Source organism: Uranotaenia lowii, unplaced genomic scaffold (genome assembly GCF_029784155.1).
Source record: "Uranotaenia lowii strain MFRU-FL unplaced genomic scaffold, ASM2978415v1 HiC_scaffold_4, whole genome shotgun sequence".
NCBI lineage: Eukaryota > Metazoa > Arthropoda > Insecta > Diptera > Culicidae > Uranotaenia > Uranotaenia lowii.
Window position 1 is genome coordinate 253934 of NW_026598311.1, and position 10897 is coordinate 264830.

Below are 10897 nucleotides of genomic sequence, written 5' to 3' on the forward strand. Positions count from 1 at the left end.
AAATTAAGCTCAGAATCCCCGAAAAACGCTTCTAAAGGCCAGAAAATGCATTTTAAAGTTGTGATCCCAAATTAAGCTCAGAATCCCCGAAAAACGCTTCTAAAGGCCGGAAAACGCATTTTAAAGTTGTGATCCCAAATTAGGCTCAGAATCCCCGAAAAACGCTTCTAAAGGCCAGAAAACGCATTTTAAAGTTGTGATCCCAAATTAGGCTCAGAATCCCCGAAAAACGCTTCTAAAGGCCAGAAAACGCATGTTAAAGTTGTGATCCCAAATTCAGCTCAGAATCCCCGAAAAACGCTTCTAAAGGCCGGAAAACGCATTTTAAAGTTGTGATCCCAAATTAGGCTTAGAATCCCCGTAAAACGCTTCTAAACGCCAGAAAACGCATTTTAAAGTTGTGATCCCAAATTAAGCTCAGAATCCCCGAAAAACGCTTCTAAAGGCCGGAAAACGCATTTTAAAGTTGTGATCCCAAATTAGGCTCAGAATCCCCGAAAAACGCTTCTAGAGGCCAGAAAACGCATTTTAAAGTTGTGATCCCAAATTAAGCTCAGAATCCCCGAAAAACGCTTCTAAAGGCCGAAAAACGCATTTTAAAGTTGTGATCCCAAATTAAGCTCAGAATCCCCGAAAAACGCTTCTAAAGGCCAGAAAACGCATTTTAAAGTTGTGATCCCAAATTAAGCTCAGAATCCCCGAAAAACGCTTCTAAAGGCCAGAAAACGCATGTTAAAGTTGTGATCCCAAATTAAGCTCAGAATCCCCGAAAAACGCTTCTAAAGGCCGGAAAACGCATTTTAAAGTTGTGATCCCAAATTAGGCTCAGAATCCCCGAAAAACGCTTCTAAAGGCCAGAAAACGCATTTTAAAGTTGTGATCCCAAATTAAGCTCAGAATCCCCGAAAAACGCTTCTAAAGGCCGGAAAACGCATTTTAAAGTTGTGATCCCAAATTAGGCTCAGAATCCCCGAAAAACGCTTCTAAAGGCCAGAAAACGCATTTTAAAGTTGTGATCCCAAATTCAGCTCAGAATCTCCGAAAAACGCTTCTAAAGGCCAAAAAAGGCATTTTAAAGTTGTGATCCCAAATTAAGCTCAGAATCCCCGAAAAACGCTTCTAAAGGCCAGAAAACGCATTTTAAAGTTGTGATCCCAAATTAAGCTCAGAATCCCCGAAAAACGCTTCTAAAGGCCGAAAAACGCATTTTAAAGTTGTGATCCCAAATTAAGCTCAGAATCCCCGAAAAACGCTTCTAAAGGCCAGAAAACGCATTTTAAAGTTGTGATCCCAAATTAAGCTCAGAATCCCCGAAAAACGCTTCTAAAGGCCAGAAAACGCATGTTAAAGTTGTGATCCCAAATTAAGCTCAGAATCCCCGAAAAACGCTTCTAAAGGCCGGAAAACGCATTTTAAAGTTGTGATCCCAAATTAGGCTCAGAATCCCCGAAAAACGCTTCTAAAGGCCAGAAAACGCATTTTAAAGTTGTGATCCCAAATTAAGCTCAGAATCACCGAAAAACGCTTCTATAGGCCAGAAAACGCATTTTAAAGTTGTGATCCCAAATTAAGCTCAGAATCCCCGAAAAACGCTTCTAAAGGCCAGAAAATGCATTTTAAAGTTGTGATCCCAAATTAAGCTCAGAATCCCCGAAAAACGCTTCTAAAGGCCGGAAAACGCATTTTAAAGTTGTGATCCCAAATTAGGCTCAGAATCCCCGAAAAACGCTTCTAAAGGCCAGAAAACGCATTTTAAAGTTGTGATCCCAAATTAGGCTCAGAATCCCCGAAAAACGCTTCTAAAGGCCAGAAAACGCATGTTAAAGTTGTGATCCCAAATTCAGCTCAGAATCCCCGAAAAACGCTTCTAAAGGCCGGAAAACGCATTTTAAAGTTGTGATCCCAAATTAGGCTTAGAATCCCCGTAAAACGCTTCTAAACGCCAGAAAACGCATTTTAAAGTTGTGATCCCAAATTAAGCTCAGAATCCCCGAAAAACGCTTCTAAAGGCCAGAAAATGCATTTTAAAGTTGTGATCCCAAATTAAGCTCAGAATCCCCGAAAAACGCTTCTAAAGGCCGGAAAACGCATTTTAAAGTTGTGATCCCAAATTAGGCTCAGAATCCCCGAAAAACGCTTCTAAAGGCCAGAAAACGCATTTTAAAGTTGTGATCCCAAATTAAGCTCAGAATCCCCGAAAAACGCTTCTAAAGGCCAGAAAATGCATTTTAAAGTTGTGATCCCAAATTAAGCTCAGAATCCCCGAAAAACGCTTCTAAAGGCCAGAAAACGCATTTTAAAGTTGTGATCCCAAATTCAGCTCAGAATCTCCGAAAAACGCTTCTAAAGGCCAAAAAAGGCATTTTAAAGTTGTGATCCCAAATTAAGCTCAGAATCCCCGAAAAACGCTTCTAAAGGCCAGAAAACGCATTTTAAAGTTGTGATCCCAAATTAAGCTCAGAATCCCCGAAAAACGCTTCTAAAGGCCGAAAAACGCATTTTAAAGTTGTGATCCCAAATTAAGCTCAGAATCCCCGAAAAACGCTTCTAAAGGCCAGAAAACGCATTTTAAAGTTGTGATCCCAAATTAAGCTCAGAATCCCCGAAAAACGCTTCTAAAGGCCAGAAAACGCATGTTAAAGTTGTGATCCCAAATTAAGCTCAGAATCCCCGAAAAACGCTTCTAAAGGCCGGAAAACGCATTTTAAAGTTGTGATCCCAAATTAGGCTCAGAATCCCCGAAAAACGCTTCTAAAGGCCAGAAAACGCATTTTAAAGTTGTGATCCCAAATTAAGCTCAGAATCACCGAAAAACGCTTCTATAGGCCAGAAAACGCATTTTAAAGTTGTGATCCCAAATTAAGCTCAGAATCCCCGAAAAACGCTTCTAAAGGCCAGAAAATGCATTTTAAAGTTGTGATCCCAAATTAAGCTCAGAATCCCCGAAAAACGCTTCTAAAGGCCGGAAAACGCATTTTAAAGTTGTGATCCCAAATTAGGCTCAGAATCCCCGAAAAACGCTTCTAAAGGCCAGAAAACGCATTTTAAAGTTGTGATCCCAAATTAGGCTCAGAATCCCCGAAAAACGCTTCTAAAGGCCAGAAAACGCATGTTAAAGTTGTGATCCCAAATTCAGCTCAGAATCCCCGAAAAACGCTTCTAAAGGCCGGAAAACGCATTTTAAAGTTGTGATCCCAAATTAGGCTTAGAATCCCCGTAAAACGCTTCTAAACGCCAGAAAACGCATTTTAAAGTTGTGATCCCAAATTAAGCTCAGAATCCCCGAAAAACGCTTCTAAAGGCCGGAAAACGCATTTTAAAGTTGTGATCCCAAATTAGGCTCAGAATCCCCGAAAAACGCTTCTAAAGGCCAGAAAACGCATTTTAAAGTTGTGATCCCAAATTAAGCTCAGAATCCCCGAAAAACGCTTCTAAAGGCCGAAAAACGCATTTTAAAGTTGTGATCCCAAATTAAGCTCAGAATCCCCGAAAAACGCTTCTAAAGGCCAGAAAACGCATTTTAAAGTTGTGATCCCAAATTAAGCTCAGAATCCCCGAAAAACGCTTCTAAAGGCCAGAAAACGCATGTTAAAGTTGTGATCCCAAATTAAGCTCAGAATCCCCGAAAAACGCTTCTAAAGGCCGGAAAACGCATTTTAAAGTTGTGATCCCAAATTAGGCTCAGAATCCCCGAAAAACGCTTCTAAAGGCCAGAAAACGCATTTTAAAGTTGTGATCCCAAATTAAGCTCAGAATCCCCGAAAAACGCTTCTAAAGGCCGGAAAACGCATTTTAAAGTTGTGATCCCAAATTAGGCTCAGAATCCCCGAAAAACGCTTCTAAAGGCCAGAAAACGCATTTTAAAGTTGTGATCCCAAATTCAGCTCAGAATCTCCGAAAAACGCTTCTAAAGGCCAGAAAACGCATTTTAAAGTTGTGATCCCAAATTCAGCTCAGAATCCTCGAAAAACGCTTCTAAAGGCCGGAAAACGCATTTTAAAGTTGTGATCCCAAATTAGGCTCAGAATCCCCGAAAAACGCTTCTAAAGGCCAGAAAACGCATGTTAAAGTTGTGATCCCAAATTAAGCTCAGAATCCCCGAAAAACGCTTCTAAAGGCCGGAAAACGCATTTTAAAGTTGTGATCCCAAATTAAGCTCAGAATCCCCGAAAAACGCTTCTAAAGGCCAGAAAACGCATTTTAAAGTTGTGATCCCAAATTAAGCTCAGAATCCCCGAAAAACGCTTCTAAAGGCCAGAAAATGCATTTTAAAGTTGTGATCCCAAATTAAGCTTAGAATCTCCGAAAAACGCTTCTAAAGGCCAGAAAACGCATTTTAAAGTTGTGATCCCAAATTAGGCTCAGAATCCCCGAAAAACGCTTCCTAAGGCCAGAAAACGCATTTTAAAGTTGTGATCCCAAATTAGGCTCAGAATCCCCGAAAAACGCTTCTAAAGGCCAGAAAACGCATGTTAAAGTTGTGATCCCAAATTCAGCTCAGAATCCCCGAAAAACGCTTCTAAAGGCCGGAAAACGCATTTTAAAGTTGTGATCCCAAATTAGGCTCAGAATCCCCGAAAAACGCTTCTAAAGGCCAGAAAACGCATTTTAAAGTTGTGATCCCAAATTAAGCTCAGAATCCCCGAAAAACGCTTCTAAAGGCCAGAAAACGCATTTTCAAGTTGTGATCCCAAATTAGGCTCAGAATCCCCGAAAAACGCTTCTAAAGGCCAGAAAACGCATTTTAAAGTTGTGATCCCAAATTAGGCTCAGAATCCCCGAAAAACGCTTCTAAAGGCCAGAAAACGCATTTTAAAGTTGTGATTCCAAATTAAGCTCAGAATCCCCGAAAAACGCTTCTAAAGGCCAGAAAACGCATTTTAAAGTTGTGATCCCAAATTAGGCTCAGAATCCCCGAAAAACGCTTCTAAAGGCCAGAAAACGCATGTTAAAGTTGTGATCCCAAATTCAGCTCAGAATCCCCGAAAAACGCTTCTAAAGGCCGGAAAACGCATTTTAAAGTTGTGATCCCAAATTAGGCTCAGAATCCCCGAAAAACGCTTCTAAAGGCCAGAAAACGCATTTTAAAGTTGTGATCCCAAATTAAGCTCAGAATCCCCGAAAAACGCTTCTAAAGGCCAGAAAACGCATTTTAAAGTTGTGATCCCAAATTAGGCTCAGAATCCCCGAAAAACGCTTCTAACGGCCAGAAAACGCATGTTAAAGTTGTGATCCCAAATTCAGCTCAGAATCCCCGAAAAACGCTTCTAAAGGCCAGAAAACGCATTTTAAAGTTGTGATCCCAAATTAAGCTCAGAAGCTTCTAAAGGCCAGAAAATGCATTTTAAAGTTGTGATCCCAAATTAAGCTCAGAATCCCCGAAAAACGCTTCTAAAGGCCAGAAAATGCATTTTAAAGTTGTGATCCCAAATTAAGCTCAGAATCCCCGAAAAACGCTTCTAAAGGCCAGAAAATGCATTTTAAAGTTGTGATCCCAAATTAAGCTTAGAATCCCCGAAAAACGCTTCTAAAGGCCAGAAAACGCATTTTAAAGTTGTGATCCCAAATTAAGCTTAGAATCCCCGAAAAACGCTTCCTAAAGCCAGAAAACGCATTTTAAAGTTGTGATCCCAAATTAAGCTCAGAATCCCCGAAAAACGCTTCTAAAGGCCAGAAAATGCATTTTAAAGTTGTGATCCCAAATTAAGCTCAGAATCCCCGAAAAACGCTTCTAAAGGCCAGAAAATGCATTTTAAAGTTGTGATCCCAAATTAAGCTCAGAATCCCCGAAAAACGCTTCTAAAGGCCGGAAAACGTATTTTAAAGTTGTGATCCCAAATTAAGCTCAGAATCCCCGAAAAACGCTTCTAAAGGCCAGAAAATGCATTTTAAAGTTGTGATCCCAAATTAAGCTTAGAATCCCCGAAAAACGCTTCTAAAGGCCAGAAAACGCATTTTAAAGTTGTGATCCCAAATTAAGCTCAGAATCCCCGAAAAACGCTTCTAAAGGCCAGAAAACGCATTTTAAAGTTGTGATCCCAAATTAAGCTCAGAATCCCCGAAAAACGCTTCCTAAGGCCAGAAAACGCATTTTAAAGTTGTGATCCCAAATTAAGCTCAGAATCTCCGAAAAACGCTTCTAAAGGCCAGAAAACGCATTTTAAAGTTGTGATCCCAAATTAAGCTCAGAATCTCCGAAAAACGCTTCTAAAGGCCAGAAAACGCATTTTAAAGTTGTGATCCCAAATTAAGCTCAGAATCCCCGAAAAACGCTTCCTAAGGCCAGAAAACGCATTTTCAAGTTGTGATCCCAAATTAAGCTCAGAATCTCCGAAAAACGCTTCTAAAGGCCAAAAAACGCATTTTAAAGTTGTGATCCCAAATTAAGCTCAGAATCCCCGAAAAACGCTTCTAAAGGCCAGAAAACGCATTTTAAAGTTGTGATCTCAAATTAAGCTCAGAATCCCCGAAAAACGCTTCTAAAGGCCAGAAAACGCATTTTAAAGTTGTGATCTCAAATTAAGCTCAGAATCCCCGAAAAACGCTTCTAGAGGCCAGAAAACGCATTTTAAAGTTGGGATCCCAAATTAAGCTTAGAATCCCCGAAAAACGCTTCTAAAGGCCAGAAAACGCATTTTAAAGTTGTGATCCCAAATTCAGCTCAGAATCCCCGAAAAACGCTTCCTAAGGCCAGAAAACGCATTTTCAAGTTGTGATCCCAAATTAAGCTCAGAATCTCCGAAAAACGCTTCTAAAGGCCAGAAAACGCATTTTAAAGTTGTGATCCCAAATTAAGCTCAGAATCCCCGAAAAACGCTTCTAAAGGCCAGAAAACGCATTTTAAAGTTGTGATCCCAAATTAAGCTTAGAATCCCCGAAAAACGCTTCTAAAGGCCGGAAAACGCATTTTAAAGTTGTGATCCCAAATTAGGCTCAGAATCCCCGAAATACGCTTCTAAAGGCCAGAAAACGCATTTTAAAGTTGTGATCCCAAATTAAGCTCAGAATCCCCGAAAAACGCTTCTAAAGGCCAGAAAACGCATTTTAAAGTTGTGATTCCAAATTAAGCTCAGAATCCCCGAAAAACGCTTCTAAAGGCCAGAAAACGCATTTTAAAGTTGGGATCCCAAATTAGGCTCAGAATCCCCGAAAAACGCTTCTAAAGGCCAGAAAACGCATGTTAAAGTTGTGATCCCAAATTCAGCTCAGAATCCCCGAAAAACGCTTCTAAAGGCCGGAAAACGCATTTTAAAGTTGTGATCCCAAATTAGGCTCAGAATCCCCGAAATACGCTTCTAAAGGCCAGAAAACGCATTTTAAAGTTGTGATCCCAAATTAAGCTCAGAATCCCCGAAAAACGCTTCTAAAGGCCAGAAAACGCATTTTAAAGTTGTGATCCCAAATTAAGCTCAGAATCCCCGAAAAACGCTTCTAAAGGCCAGAAAACGCATTTTAAAGTTGTGATCCCAAATTAGGCTCAGAATCCCCGAAAATCGCTTCTAAAGGCCAGAAAACGCATGTTAAAGTTGTGATCCCAAATTCAGCTCAGAATCCCCGAAAAACGCTTCTAAAGGCCAGAAAACGCATTTTAAAGTTGTGATCCCAAATTAAGCTCAGAAGCTTCTAAAGGCCAGAAAATGCATTTTAAAGTTGTGATCCCAAATTAAGCTCAGAATCCCCGAAAAACGCTTCTAAAGGCCAGAAAATGCATTTTAAAGTTGTGATCCCAAATTAAGCTCAGAATCCCCGAAAAACGCTCCTAAAGGCCAGAAAACGCATTTTAAAGTTGTGATCCCAAATTAAGCTCAGAATCCCCGAAAAACGCTTCTAAAGGCCAGAAAATGCATTTTAAAGTTGTGATCCCAAATTAAGCTTAGAATCCCCGAAAAACGCTTCTAAAGGCCAGAAAACGCATTTTAAAGTTGTGATCCCAAATTAAGCTTAGAATCCCCGAAAAACGCTTCTAAAAGCCAGAAAACGCATTTTAAAGTTGTGATCCCAAATTAAGCTCAGAATCCCCGAAAAACGCTTCTAAAGGCCAGAAAATGCATTTTAAAGTTGTGATCCCAAATTAAGCTCAGAATCCCCGAAAAACGCTTCTAAAGGCCAGAAAATGCATTTTAAAGTTGTGATCCCAAATTAAGCTCAGAATCCCCGAAAAACGCTTCTAAAGGCCAGAAAATGCATTTTAAAGTTGTGATCCCAAATTAAGCTCAGAATCCCCGAAAAACGCTTCTAAAGGCCAGAAAATGCATTTTAAAGTTGTGATCCCAAATTAAGCTTAGAATCCCCGAAAAACGCTTCTAAAGGCCAGAAAACGCATTTTAAAGTTGTGATCCCAAATTAAGCTTAGAATCCCCGAAAAACGCTTCCTAAAGCCAGAAAACGCATTTTAAAGTTGTGATCCCAAATTAAGCTCAGAATCCCCGAAAAACGCTTCTAAAGGCCAGAAAACGAATTTTAAAGTTGTGATCCCAAATTAAGCTTAGAATCCCCGAAAAACGCTTCTAAAGGCCAGAAAACGCATTTTAAAGTTGTGATCCCAAATTAAGCTCAGAATCCCCGAAAAACGCTTCTAAAGGCCAGAAAATGCATTTTAAAGTTGTGATCCCAAATTAAGCTCAGAATCCCCGAAAAACGCTTCTAAAGGCCAGAAAATGCATTTTAAAGTTGTGATCCCAAATTAAGCTTAGAATCCCCGAAAAACGCTTCTAAAGGCCAGAAAACGCATTTTAAAGTTGTGATCCCAAATTAAGCTTAGAATCCCCGAAAAACGCTTCCTAAAGCCAGAAAACGCATTTTAAAGTTGTGATCCCAAATTAAGCTCAGAATCCCCGAAAAACGCTTCTAAAGGCCAGAAAATGCATTTTAAAGTTGTGATCCCAAATTAAGCTCAGAATCCCCGAAAAACGCTTCTAAAGGCCAGAAAATGCATTTTAAAGTTGTGATCCCAAATTAAGCTCAGAATCCCCGAAAAACGCTTCTAAAGGCCAGAAAATGCATTTTAAAGTTGTGATCCCAAATTAAGCTCAGAATCCCCGAAAAACGTTTCTAAAGGCCAGAAAACGCATTTTAAAGTTGTGATCCCAAATTAAGCTTAGAATCCCCGAAAAACGCTTCTAAAGGCCAGAAAACGCATTTTAAAGTTGTGATCCCAAATTAAGCTCAGAATCCCCGAAAAACGCTTCTAAAGGCCAGAAAACGCATTTTAAAGTTGTGATCCCAAATTAGGCTTAGAATCCCCGAAAAACGCTTCTAAAGGCCAGAAAACGCATTTTAAAGTTGTGATCCCAAATTAAGCTCAGAATCCCCGAAAAACGCTTCTAAAGGCCGGAAAACGCATTTTAAAGTTGTGATCCCAAATTAGGCTCAGAATCCCCGAAAAACGCTTCTAAAGGCCAGAAAACGCATTTTAAAGTTGTGATCCCAAATTAAGCTTAGAATCCCCGAAAAACGCTTCCTAAAGCCAGAAAACGCATTTTAAAGTTGTGATCCCAAATTAAGCTCAGAATCCCCGAAAAACGCTTCTAAAGGCCAGAAAACGCATTTTAAAGTTGTGATCCCAAATTAAGCTTAGAATCCCCGAAAAACGCTTCTAAAGGCCAGAAAACGCATTTTAAAGTTGTGATCCCAAATTAAGCTCAGAATCCCCGAAAAACGCTTCTAAAGGCCAGAAAATGCATTTTAAAGTTGTGATCCCAAATTAAGCTCAGAATCCCCGAAAAACGCTTCTAAAGGCCAGAAAATGCATTTTAAAGTTGTGATCCCAAATTAAGCTTAGAATCCCCGAAAAACGCTTCTAAAGGCCAGAAAACGCATTTTAAAGTTGTGATCCCAAATTAAGCTTAGAATCCCCGAAAAACGCTTCCTAAAGCCAGAAAACGCATTTTAAAGTTGTGATCCCAAATTAAGCTCAGAATCCCCGAAAAACGCTTCTAAAGGCCAGAAAATGCATTTTAAAGTTGTGATCCCAAATTAAGCTCAGAATCCCCGAAAAACGCTTCTAAAGGCCAGAAAATGCATTTTAAAGTTGTGATCCCAAATTAAGCTCAGAATCCCCGAAAAACGCTTCTAAAGGCCAGAAAACGCATTTTAAAGTTGTGATCCCAAATTAAGCTTAGAATCCCCGAAAAACGCTTCTAAAGGCCAGAAAACGCATTTTAAAGTTGTGATCCCAAATTAAGCTCAGAATCCCCGAAAAACGCTTCTAAAGGCCAGAAAACGCATTTTAAAGTTGTGATCCCAAATTAGGCTTAGAATCCCCGAAAAACGCTTCTAAAGGCCAGAAAACGCATTTTAAAGTTGTGATCCCAAATTAAGCTCAGAATCCCCGAAAAACGCTTCTAAAGGCCGGAAAACGCATTTTAAAGTTGTGATCCCAAATTAGGCTCAGAATCCCCGAAAAACGCTTCTAAAGGCCAGAAAACGCATTTTAAAGTTGTGATCCCAAATTAGGCTCAGAATCCCCGAAAAACGCTTCTAAAGGCCAGAAAACGCATTTTAAAGTTTTGATTCCAAATTAAGCTCAGAATCCCCGAAAAACGCTTCTAAAGGCCGGAAAACGCATTTTAAAGTTGTGATCCCAAATTAGGCTCAGAATCCCCGAAAAACGCTTCTAAAGGCCAGAAAACGCATTTTAAAGTTGTGATCCCAAATTAAGCTCAGAATCCCCGAAAAACGTTTCTAAAGGCCAGAAAACGCATTTTAAAGTTGTGATTCCAAATTAAGCTCAGAATCCCCGAAAAACGCTTCTAAAGGCCGGAAAACGCATTTTAAAGTTGTGATCCCAAATTAGGCTCAGAATCCCCGAAAAACGCTTCTAAAGGCCAGAAAACGCATTTTAAAGTTGTGATCCCAAATTAGGCTCAGAATCCCCGAAAAACGCTTCTAAAGGCCA